We start from the raw sequence: 13,429 nt of genomic DNA on the forward strand, positions 1-13,429 counted from the left end.
GGAACTCCGACTCAAAATATGTTTTCCTGGATCTGATCCTTTCATGCCTTCCTGGACTATCCTCCTCAGTTTTCCAATTCAGACCCACAGTTGATTAGCTTGTCAAGTCAAGAGCACAGGCTTATGCTTGTCAAGTAATAGGCATGCTGGGATCTAGGGGTCCTCGAGAAGCACAGACTAAACAAGGGTTGGCAAACCCATGATATGAGTGGCCAAGGTGGAACTGAAAATACATTTCTGGCATTCTGTGTCTAGGCCAACACCATAATCCTCCTTTTCTACAACTGCAATACTTAATAAATTACTTTTTCTATATATCACCAATTTAGATTTAATTGTTGTAATTAAAAGATTAACTATGTTTAATTCTTCTTTAATATCCGTTTACATTTTAAAATAGGTGCCATATGCTCTTTTTAAGAAGATTGTTGGACATTTGCCACCCTCTAGATTTGTCTGGAGTTTAGAATGAATCTGCTGGAACAGAAGTTAATTAATCAGGATTGGCTGCTTGATTACAACACGTGCAGTGAGATAATGACATCCTGGCCTGTTTGTGGTCCTTATGGACAAAGTTTTGACACATTTGCTTTGATGTTTTAGGGTTACAGAAACAGGATATTATTAAGAACCTGATGGATCATCTTGCAAAAGCTAAATACATAATTGTGTCATGTGGATTGTCATATTGTACAGTTGAAGAAAGCAACAGGTCCAAAGAAATATAAGATTTTAAAAAAGAACCCACCCAAAAAAAGCTTCATTAGGAGTTTCATTAAATATTTACAGGTTAAAACACATAAGATCACTATGATTAATAGATCTATTATTTTGAAACTGCACAACTCCATCAATATCCATATTTGTATTTCCACTTTGTAACAAAATAATTATAATGTGTGATGAGAGTGGGAGTGTGACGTCACCGGATGGGGGCATGGCCTATAGCCGTTATAGTCTATGTCGCAGTTACCAAGTCGGATGTGTTGTGCAGTCTGTAAACTTCTATGCTGTGCAATAAAATTGCATTGTACCTTCTATGCTGTGTCCTGCATCTCATGACATGGTGTCAGAAGTACTAGCCTGTGCTTTTGTTACCCGATTAATAATGATGTCGAAATTTCTCTCATCCTGCAGCTTGGCCCACATGGCGTCAGCGATTTCAATGCTTCAGGATTGCTTCCAAGCTGGACAAGGAGAGTGGTGAAGTACAAGATAATTCTCTTTTATACTCTATGGGGAAGGATGTGGAGCCAGTGTTTAATGCCTTTACATTCCAAGAAGGGGAAGAGTTTGACTTTGAAATAGTCATGAACAAACTCAGTGCTCACTTTGTACCCAAATGTAATGCGATTCATGAGAGGGCTTGTTTTCACAAACGTGCTCATCGTGTGGGAGAATCTGTGGAGTCATTTGTGCGCAGTCTGTATGAACTAGCTGAATTCTGTGAGTTTGGTGTTGCTAAAGAAAAGCAAATCAGAGACAGAAAAGTTATAGGAATTGTAAATGCGGAGGTCTCACTGAAGCTACAGTTGGAGGCTGAATTGACGTTAGATGAGGCTATTAGTATGGCCCGACAGAGGGAAATGTTGAAAAAGCATAGTGCTGACATGAGGTCAGAGTATTGTGGATGAAGTGCAGCAGTTCAGGAGAGCTGAAGGGGATAGGCAGAGTGTGAGCGGTAGGCCAAGGGCAGCAGATATGCCCAGAAGCTGATGGGTGCAGCAGGCTCGTTGCATGCGGTGTAACCATACCCATGTTCAGAATGTCATATGCACAGCTAAAGATAAAAAATGTCAAAAGTGCAACCGAATGGGCCATTTTGAAGTGGTGTGTAAAACTGAGTCGATTAAAGAGATGCAGGTGGATAGAGACCAGGAGGCTCAGGAAGTGTACTTTGTAGGGTCTGTTGTTGAACGGTCCGGTTCAGATGAAGATTGGCGAGTTACCCTTACTGTAATGGGAGCCAAGGATGCCTTCAAGATTGACACAGGAGCAGACATCACTGTTATGTCTCATGTAGCATTCATAAAACTGCCTCGACAGCCTCAGCTGGGGAAAGTTACAATGAAAGTGCATTGTCCTGGAGGCCGCATCAATTGTGCGGGGACATTTCTTGCTAGCTGCGAGTACAGAGGAAATTCACCATGTGGGTAAGTGTAATTAAGACAGTATGTTAACCTATTGAGCAGGAAAGCAGCCTGTGGTTTGGGCCTTGTCGCCGGAGTAAATGAGCTTACGGAAGACATGTTTGATGAATTGGGCCTGCTAAACTGCGAGCCAGTCCGAATATCACTTAAAGTCGATGCAGTCCCTTACAGCATTACTACTCCTCGTAGAATTCCATTCCCGCTCATGCCTCAAGTGGAGAAGGAACTTCTGTGTATGAAGAATATGGGAGTTTTTGAAGAGGTTGTTGAAGCAACTGACTGGTGTGCTCCCATTGTGCCCGTTGCGAAGAAGAACGGGAAGGTATGCATCTGCGTAGACTTGAAACGGCTGAATGAGGCGGTGAAGAGAGAGAGATATGTGCTGCAGACGCTTGAAGACACAGCTCTGAAACTGGCTGGGGCAAAGTTCTTCTCTACACTGGGTGCTTCCAGTGGCTTCTGGCAGATACCTCTAGACCCAAAGTGCCGCAAACTGACTACTTTCATTACAACGCTAGGTCAGTTTTGCTTCTGCAGACTCCCCTTCAGGATATCTTCTGCTCCAGAAATCTTTCAAAGAGAGATGAGTTCCCTCCTAAGAGACCACAAGGGTGTGAGTCGTCATGGATGACATTTCAGTGTATGGGTCTACACTGGAAGAACATGATCAGCGATTGAGCTGTGTGCTGAAGATCATTAGAGAGTCCGGGCTGAAACTAAATAAAGAAAAATGCCATTTTAGAAAACCTGAGTTGTGTTATTATGGGCATATCATCAATGGAGATGGCATCAAGCCGGACCCTGATAAAATCCTTGTTATTGAACAGATGAAAAGTCCTTCTGATGTACACAAGCTGAGACAAATATTGGGCCTTGTGAATTATGTGGGCAGGTTCCTACCAGATTTATCCACAGTATTACATCCTATCACCGAGTTGTTGAAGAAAGATGTTGCCTGGGTCTGGGGACCTCCACAAGAAAAAGCTTTTATACAGGTCAAGTGCCCGCTGGGGTCTGCCCCAGTGTTGGGGTTCTACGACCCTTCTAAAAAGACTGTGGTTAGTGCTGATGCAAGCAGTTATGGGTAAGGGGTCGCTCTCCTGCAGCTAAATGAAAAACAGAATTTATGCTTACCTGATAAATTACTTTCTCCAACGGTGTGTCCGGTCCACGGCGTCATCCTTACTTGTGGGATATTCTCTTCCCCAATAGGAAATGGCAAAGAGTCCCAGCAAAGCTGGTCACATGATCCCTCCTAGGCTCCGCCCACCCCAGTCATTCGACCGACGGACAGGAGGAAATATATATAGGAGAAACCATATGATTCCGTGGTGACTGTAGTTAGAGAAAATAATTCATCAGACCTGAATAAAAAACCAGGGCGGGCCGTGGACCGGACACACCGTTGGAGAAAGTAATTTATCAGGTAAGCATAAATTCTGTTTTCTCCAACATTGGTGTGTCCGGTCCACAGCGTCATCCTTACTTGTGGGAACCAATACCAAAGCTTTAGGACACGGATGAAGGGAGGGAGCAAATCAGGTCACCTAATTTACGGAAGGCACCACAGCTTGCAAAACCTTTCTCCCAAAAATAGCCTCCGAAGAAGCAAAAGTATCAAATTTGTAAAATTTGGCAAAAGTGTGCAGTGAAGACCAAGTCGCTGCCTTACATATCTGGTCAACAGAAGCCTCGTTCTTGAAGGCCCATGTGGAAGCCACAGCCCTAGTGGAGTGAGCTGTGATTCTTTCAGGAGGCTGCCGTCCGGCAGTCTCATAAGCCAAACGGATAATGCTTTTAAGCCAAAAGGAAAGAGAGGTAGAAGTCGCTTTTTGACCTCTCCTTTTACCAGAATAAACAACAAACAAGGAAGATGTTTGTCTGAAATCTTTAGTAGCCTCTAAATAGAACTTTAGAGCACGGACAACGTCCAAATTGTGTAACAAACGTTCCTTCTTTGAAACTGGATTCGGACACAAAGAAGGTACAACTATCTCCTGGTTAATATTTTTGTTATAAACAACTTTAGGAAGAAAACCAGGCTTAGTACGCAAAACCACCTTATCTGCATGGAACACCAGATAAGGAGGAGAACACTGCAGAGCAGATAACTCTGAAACTCTTCTAGCAGAAGAAATTGCAACCAAAAACAAAACTTTCCAAGATAGTAACTTAATATCTACGGAATGTAAGGGTTCAAACGGAACCCCTTGAAGAACTGAAAGAACTAGATTTAGACTCCAGGGAGGAGTCAAAGGTCTGTAAACATGCTTGATCCTAACCAGAGCCTGAACAAATGCTTGAACATCTGGCACAGCTGCCAGTCTTTTGTGTAGTAAGACAGATAAAGCAGAGATCTGTCCCTTTAGAGAACTTGCAGATAAACCTTTTTCCAAACCTTCTTGAAGAAAGGAGAGAATCTTAGGAATTTTTATCTTATTCCATGGGAATCCTTTGGATTCACACCAACAGATATATTTTTTCCATATTTTATGGTAAATTTTTCTAGTTACAGGTTTTCTGGCCTGAACCAGAGTATCTATCACCGAATCTGAAAACCCACGCTTTGATAGAATCAAGCGTTCAATCTCCAAGCCGTCAGTTGGAAGGAGACCAGATTTGGGTGTTCGAATGGACCTTGAACAAGAAGGTCCTGTCTCAAAGGTAGCTTCCATGGTGGAGCCGATGACATATTCACCAGGTCTGCATACCAAGTCCTGCGTGGCCACGCAGGAGCTATCAAGATCACCGAGGCCCTCTCCTGATTGATCCTGGCTACCAGCCTGGGAATGAGAGGAAACGGTGGGAATACGTAATCTAGGTTGAAAGTCCAAGGTGCTACTAGTGCATCTACTAGAGTCGCCTTGGGATCCCTGGATCTGTACCCGTAGCAAAGAACCTTGAAGTTCTGACAAGACGCCATCAGATCCATGTCTGGAATGCCCCATAATTGAGTTATTTGGGCAAAGATTTCCGGATGGAGTTCCCACACCCCCGGATGAAATTTCTGACGACTCAGAAAATCCGCTTCCCAATTTTCCACTCCTGGGATGTGGATCGCAGACAAGTGGCAGGAGTGATCCTCCGCCCATTGAATTATTTTGGTCACTTCTTTCATCGCCAGGGAACTCTTTGTTCCCCCTTGATGATTGATATAAGCAACAGTCGTCATGTTGTCTGATTGGAACCTTATGAATTTGGCCTTTGCTAGTTGAGGCCAAGCTCTGAGAGCATTGAATATCGCTCTCAGTTCCAGAATGTTTATCGGGAGAAGAGACTCTTCCCGAGACCATAGACCCTGAGCTTTCAGGGATTCCCAGACCGCACCCCAGTCCACTAGACTGGCGTCGGTCGTGACAATGACCCACTCTGGCCTGCGGAAGCTCATTCCCTGGGACAGATGGTCCAGGGTCAGCCACCAACGGAGTGAATCTCTGGTCTTTTGATCTACTTGAATCATTGGAGACAAGTCTGTATAATCCCCATTCCACTGTTTGAGCATGCACAGTTGTAATGGTCTTAGATGAATTTGTGCAAAAGGAACTATGTCCATTGTTGCAACCATCAATCCTATTACTTCCATGCACTGCGCTATGGAAGGACGAGGAACAGAATGAAGTACTTGACAAGAGCTTAGAAGTTTTGATTTTCTGACCTCTGTCAGAAAAATCCTCATTTTTAAGTAATCTATTATTGTTCCCAAGAAGGGAACTCTTGTTGACGGGGACAGAGAACTCTTTTCTTTGTTCACCTTCCATCCGTGAGATGTGAGAAAGGCTAGAACGATGTTCGTATGAGCCTTTGCCTTTGACAGGGACGACGCTTGCATTAGAATGTCGTCCAAGTAAGGTACTACTGCAATGCCCCTTGGTCTTAGAACCGCTAGAAGGGACACTAGCACCTTTGTGAAAATCCTTGGAGCAGTGGCTAATCCGAATGGAAGAGCCACAAACTGGTAATGTTTGTCCAGAAAAGCGAACCTTAGGAACTGATGATGTTCCTTGTGGATAGGGATATGTAGGTACGCATCCTTTAGATCCACGGTAGTCATAAATTGACCTTCCTGGATGGTGGGTAGAATCGTTCGAATAGTTTCCATTTTGAACGATGGTACCCTGAGAAATTTGTTTAGGATCTTCAAATCCAGAATTGGTCTGAACGTTCCCTCTTTTTTGGGAACTACGAACAGATTGGAATAAAATCCCATTCCTTGTTCCTTTATTGGAACTGGGTGTATCACTCCCATCTTTAACAGGTCTTCTACACAATGTAAGAATGCCTGTCTCTTTATTTGGTTTGAGGATAAGTGAGACTTGTGGAACCTTCCCCTTGGGGGTAGTTCCTTGAATTCCAGGAGATAACCTTGAGAAACTATTTCTAGCGCCCAAGGATCCTGAACATCTCTTGCCCAAGCCTGAGCAAAGAGAGAGAGTCTGCCCCCCACCAGATCCGGTCCCGGATCGGGGGCTACTCCTTCATGCTGTTTTGTTAGCAGTGGCAGGCTTCTTGGCCTGCTTACCCTTGTTCCAGCCTTGCATTGGTTTCCAGGCTGGTTTGGGTTGTGAGGCATTACCCTCTTGCTTAGAGGATGCAGAATTAGAGGCTGGTCCATTTCTGCGAAAGGGACGAAAATTAGGCTTATTTTTAGCCTTAAAAGACCTATCCTGTGGAAGGGCGTGGCCCTTTCCCCCAGTGATGTCTGAAATAATCTCTTTCAAATCAGGTCCAAATAAAGTTTTACCTTTGAAAGGAATGTTAAGCAATTTTGTCTTGGATGACACATCCGCTGACCAAGACTTTAGCCAAAGCGCTCTGCGCGCCACGATAGCAAACCCTGAATTTTTCGCCGCTAATTTTGCTAATTGCAAAGCGGCATCTAAAATAAAAGAGTTAGCCAATTTAAAGGACCAGTCAACACTGTACATTTGCATAATCAACAAATGCATGATAAGAAGACAATACAATAGCACTTAGTCTGAACTTCAAATGAGTACTAGATTTTTGTTAAATAAATTGCAAAGTTATGTCTATTTCCACTCCCCCTGTATCATGTGACAGTCATCAGCCAATCACAAATGCATATACGTATATGCTGTGAATTCTTGCACATGCTCAGTAGGAGTTGGTGACTCAAAAAGTGTAAATATAAAAAGACTGAGCACTTTTTGTTAATGGAAGTAAATTGGAAAGTTGTTTAAAATTGCTGCTGTATCTGAATCATGAATTTTAATTTTGACTTGAGTGTCCCTTTAAGTGCGTGAACTCTGTCCATAACCTCCTCATATGGAGTTTCTCTACTGAGCGACTTTTCTAGTTCCTCGAACCAGAACCACGCTGCCGTAGTGACAGGAACAATACATGAAATTGGTTGTAGAAGGTAGCCTTGCTGTACAAAAATCTTTTTAAGCAAACCCTCCAATTTTTTATCCATAGGATCTTTGAAAGCACAACTATCTTCGATAGGAATAGTAGTGCGTTTGTTTAGAGTAGAAACTGCCCCCTCGACCTTGGGGACTGTCTGCCATAAGTCCTAGGAAATAATTTCTTAAATATAGGGGGAGGAACAAAAGGTATGCCGGGCTTTTCCCACTCTTTATTTACTATGTCCGCCACCCGCTTGGGTATAGGAAAAGCGTCGGGGGGCACCGGAACCTCTAGGAACCTGTCCATCTTGCATAATTTCTCTGGAATGACCAAATTGTCACAATCATCCAGAGTAGATAATACCTCCTTAAGAAGTGCGCGGAGATGTTCTAATTTAAATTTAAATGTCACAACATCAGGTTCAGCTTGATGAAATTTTTTTCCTGAATCTGAAATTTCTCCCTCAGACAAAACCTCCCTCATGGCCCCTTCAGATTGGTGTGAGGGTATGACAGAACAATTATCATCAGCGTCCTCTTGCTCTTCAGTGTTTAAAACAGAGCAATCGCGCTTTCTCTGATAAGTAGGCATTTTGGATAAAAGATTTGCTATGGAGTTATCCATTACAGCCGTTAATTGTTGCATGGTAATAAGTATTGGCGCACTAGATGTACTAGGGGCCTCCTGCATGGGCAAAACTGGTGTAGACACAGTAGGAGATGATGTAGTATCATGTTTACTCCCCTCATTTGAGGAATCATCTTGGGCAATATCATTATTTGTGGCAGTACTGTCCTTACTTTGTTTGGACGCTATGGCACAATTATCACATAAATTTAAATGGGGAGACACATTGGCTTTCATACATATAGAACATAGCTTATCTGAAGGTACAGACATGTTAAACAGGCTTAAACTTGTCAACAAAGCACAAAAAACGTTGTAAAATAAAACCGTTACTGTCACTTTAAATTTCAAACAGAAAACACTTTATTACTGAATATGTGAAAAAGTATGAAGGAATTGTTCAAAAATTACCAAATTTTCACCACAGTGTCTTAAAGCCTTAAAAGTATTGCACACCAAATTTCAGAGCTTTAACCATTAAAATTACGGAACCGGAGCCGTTTTTCAATTTAACCCCTATACAGTCCCAGATACAGTCTTTGCTAAGACCCAACCAAGCCCTGAGGGGAATACGATACCAAATGACGCCTTCTAAAAGCTTTTTCAGAGATTCTTAGATCCTCACACATGCATCTGCATGCCCTGCTCTCAAAAAACAACTGCGCATTAATGGCGCGAAAATGAGGCTCAGTCTATGACTAGAAAGGCCCCCTGACTGAAAAAGGTGTCCAATACAGTGCCTGCCGTTTTATAAACGTTCCCCAAGATTATAAATGTCAATTGTTAGCCTAAATTTGAATAATATGCACAAATAAAGCAATCGATTTAGCCCATAAAAATGTCTACCAGTTTTTTAGCCCATAATAAGCCCTTTATTCTGTTTTTGACTAAGAAAATGGCTTACCGGTCCCCATGAGGGGAAATGACAGCCTTCCAGCATTACACAGTCTTGTTAGAAATATGGCTAGTCATACCTAAAGCAGAAAAGTCTGCTAACTGTTTCCCCCAACTGAAGTTACTTCATCTCAACAGTCCTATGTGGAAACAGCAATCGATTTTAGTTACTGTCTGCTAAAATCATCTTCCTCTTACAAACAGAAATCTTCATCCTTTTCTGTTTCAGAGTAAATAGTACATACCAGCACTATTTTAAAATAACAAACACTTGATAGAAGAATAAAAACTACATTTAAACACCAAAAAACTCTTAACCATCTCCGTGGAGATGTTGCCTGTGCAACGGCAAAGAGAATGACTGGGGTGGGCGGAGCCTAGGAGGGATCATGTGACCAGCTTTGCTGGGACTCTTTGCCATTTCCTGTTGGGGAAGAGAATATCCCACAAGTAAGGATGACGCTGTGGACCGGACACACCAATGTTGGAGAAACAAACTACAGCCCATTACCTACTGTTCCCGTACACTGACGGCCACAGAATCGAAATACCTCCAAATTGACAGAGTGCCTGGTTGCAGTTTGGGCCTGTGAGTGCTTCCAGTGTTACCAAGTTGGAGAATTTTAATCTTGAAACTGACCATAAACTACTAGTTCCTCTTATCAATTCCTATGATATTGACAAGACACCCCTAAGATGCCAGAAACTTCTGATGAGGCTACTTAGGTTCAACGTTCAGGCAATGCATGTGCCGGGGAAATTGGTAGTGGCAGATACTTTTTCCAGGCTCCTGCTGGCTGCTGCTGAAGGATCTTCAACTGAATCAGATGTGAAAGTGTACGTGGATTCAGTTCTGGCATCTAAATCCATCTCATCAAGAAAGCTAGAGCAAATAAGAAAGGAGACACATTTGGATACAGATCTTCAAGAAGTTATCAAGTATATAAAGCGAGGTTGGCCTGAGAGCCGGACAGCCTGGATGTCTTTGAGCTCTTACCAGTCTGAGAAGTCACAGCTAACGGAGCTGGATGGTTTAGTGCTGTTCCAAGACCGCATTGTTATTCCTGTTAGCATGTGGCAGGAGATGCTAAGCAGGATTCACGATGGCCACATGGGCATTACAAAGTGCTGAGAAAGGGCAGCTACAACGGTATGGTGGCCTTTGGTCAGTACCGACATTACAAGCCATGTATCAAAATGTGCCTTTTGCCAGGGATGCCGGCCTACACGGAGAAGAGAGCCCTTAATTTCTACCCCACTGCTTGCAGGCCCGTGGCAGAAGATAGACGCAGATTTGTGTGAACTCCATGGGAAAAAGTACCTGGTTGTGATTAACTATTATTCCAGTTATTTGGAGATTGCAACCCTGAATGAAGTCACCAGTCTGGCTGTCATCACTCGTTTAAAAGCTTGTTCGCCCGGTGGGGCATACTGATGGAGCTAGTGAGTGATGACAGAATGCAGTTTGCTTCCATGGAGTTCAGTTCTTTCAGCAGTGAAAATTATTTCATCCATTCCACGTCAAGTCTGCATTACCCGCAGGCCAATGGAATGGCGAAAGGGCAGTTCAAACAACCAGGTTCATTTTGAAGCATTCTGAGCCATACCTAGCTCTCTTGTCCTATAGGGCGACTCCCATCCAAGCCATGGGTTTTAGCCCGGCACAGTTGATGTTAGGACGTCAGATCTGCACCACTCTACCCTCTGTGGGTTTCTTCTAGCCAGCCCCCCTTGCTCCTCGGGAGGAGGTCCTTAGGAGGGATGAAGAGACGAAAAGGGGCTACTAGATTCTTCTATGACAGAAAACACTCTGTGAGGCCCTTGCAGGAGCTGAATGTGGGCCAGAATGTTAGAGTTTAACTCTGAGGAGAAGAAATAGAAGACGCCAGCCACTGTAAAAGGACACTCTCCAGAACCAAGGTCTTATGTAGTCCTTACTGAAGGAGGGACAGTCACACGTCGAAATAGAAGACATCTTCAGTCAGTACCTGAGAGTTTGAGACTGGATGCTTCAGAGCCACAGCCGGTGGGATCCCCTGTTTTAAGAGGGGTGAATTCCCCACAGCGGGGATACTTATGTGCTTCCAGCAGACTCTCAATCATCTTCTTCTGTATCAGAGTATAGTTCATGTAAAATGAGGTCAAGTGGAAGAGTGGTGAAACTTCCACCCTGCTACCGGGATTAGCACTGTAGTTAGAGCAGTGACCAGAAGAAAAGGCAGAATAATTCCATGGTCACTGTGGACTAGGGTAGTCTACCCCGATGTTCAAGTCAGGATTGTATTTCTTGTTGTTCATATTTATTCTCTTAAACTTGTTATTTGTTGTTCACTAAAAAAAAAATATATATATATATATTTGTATGCTTCTTGTAAATCTTGTTATTTGTTGTGCTCTAAAAAAAAATGTATGCTTTATTCTTTGAAAAAGGAGAAGATGTGATGGGAGGGGGAGTGTGACGTCACCGGATGGGGGCATGGCCTATAGTCATGTAGTCTATGTCACAGTTACTAAGTCGGATGTGTTGTGCAGTTTGTAAAACTTCTATGTTCTGCAATAAAATTGTGTTGTACCTTCTATGTTGTGTCCTGCATCTCATGACAATATGAATCACTGATAAACATCTATTCTTATTTATTTGCGTTGGGGCTGTAATATATTGTATCTCTTGAGCAGACAGGGCAGGTGAGCCAATCCAAAGCAGCATACGTGCATAGCCGCTAATCACTAGACATGAGCTGATCAAAACATGAAATGCTTTGTGACTCATGACTTTAACTATGTATTTAACACCTTTATGGGGGTTAAACATATAATTACAAACCTAATGACAGATATAATATATTTAATTACCTTTGTCCTATGGCCCAAATAACTATGCGGTCAATGGATATTATATAACTAGAAGGGTAATCTTTATTATAGGTTACACAACAGTGACTTTCGAGGTGAATGGTTATTCTCTCCTGTAACTGAGTCGGGGAAGCCATGTACCATACATTCATAGTTGTAAACTACTTATCTGGTGGGAGGAGCTGCCAACGGCCGTGGTTATGCTCTGTACACTGTTTTGCTTAAAAATGTGTTGCTTATGCAATGTTGGCTTCCCTAAAATTTGTGTATTACTAACCCTCTTAACTACTGAATATATCTATGGTTGTGTAAATATGCCATATGACCCTGAGAACAAGTTTTTCTATCTACACTCCCACCCCTATATCCCTTCTAACACTCTAACATTTGCGATAGTGACCTATACGTCGTTCAATAGATAGCACCAATGGACTGGGAAGGATATATTTCCTGCAACAGTCAAGTATATTCCCTTCCAAGGTAACCCACAATTTGTGTAGCCAATTAATAAGTTTTCCTATGGAGATATGCCCTTTACTGCATGCGGCCTACCATGTTTTAATGACCACCCCCCCCCATATAACATGCTTCCTTGATGAGGAAGACTAACTATGCGGCTTATCTAGTCTATGCCGCACCCCTTAAGATTTATCTAACAGTAACTCTTCGCCTACAACAGTCTACTAACATTGTTCACTCCTACTTAAAAGTTGAGTTCAACATTATGCATCTAATAATCCATTTTTGCTATCATTCAAAGTACTATTTGTTAAGTTGTTCTAAACCAGCAGGTCCAAAAGTGACCATTCAAATTGTTAATTTCAGCTCATGTAAAATAGAAAGAGAGGTTCCATATGATTATTCCTATTGAGAATTTTGTCTTCTATTTATATAGAAATTGTCACATTGAAATGTACCATTTATGTTTGTCTTACTGACATGTCTTATATACAGTGGCGACTCTAGGAACAATATATAGGGGGGGGGCACATAAGATACCACAGTCAAAACTGGGGGGGGCACCGATAATTTTCACCACTTAATCATACCACTTAAGAAACACACACACCCAAATACATACATAGACACAAACAAATACATACATTCACACAGACACACACGCGCATACATACGTACATACACACACATACATACAAAGATGACAACAAAACAATTGCAACAGTCTATATTTTTTTCATAAGATAAAACACAGATATAAATGGAAAAGGAACGCAAGTATTAAAAATACAACAGCAATGCATCTTATGTCTTCCTTTATAACATAATATGCATGGACATATATAGAAGATAGACATACATACATACACAGACACATATACATAGCTACACACACACAAACACATACACACACATACATACATACACATATACATACCTACACACACACACAAACATACATAAATACACATATACATGCACACAGACACACACAAATACATACACACAGATGCACACACACAAACATACATACACACAAATATATACATAAATACACATACATACAAACACACATATATACA

The 13,429-nt window shown here is 42.2% G+C and overlaps 1 protein-coding gene across 1 annotated transcript in view; it reads right to left on the reverse strand.

Annotated features, from left to right (window-relative positions):
• Positions 1 to 13,429, reverse strand: part of ZFP64 (ZFP64 zinc finger protein) — a 135,717-nt gene that overhangs the window by 2,229 nt on the left and 120,059 nt on the right. The gene's annotated exons all lie outside the window — the stretch shown is intronic.

Source organism: Bombina bombina, chromosome 1 (genome assembly GCF_027579735.1).
Source record: "Bombina bombina isolate aBomBom1 chromosome 1, aBomBom1.pri, whole genome shotgun sequence".
Classification (NCBI taxonomy): Eukaryota; Metazoa; Chordata; class Amphibia; order Anura; family Bombinatoridae; genus Bombina; species Bombina bombina.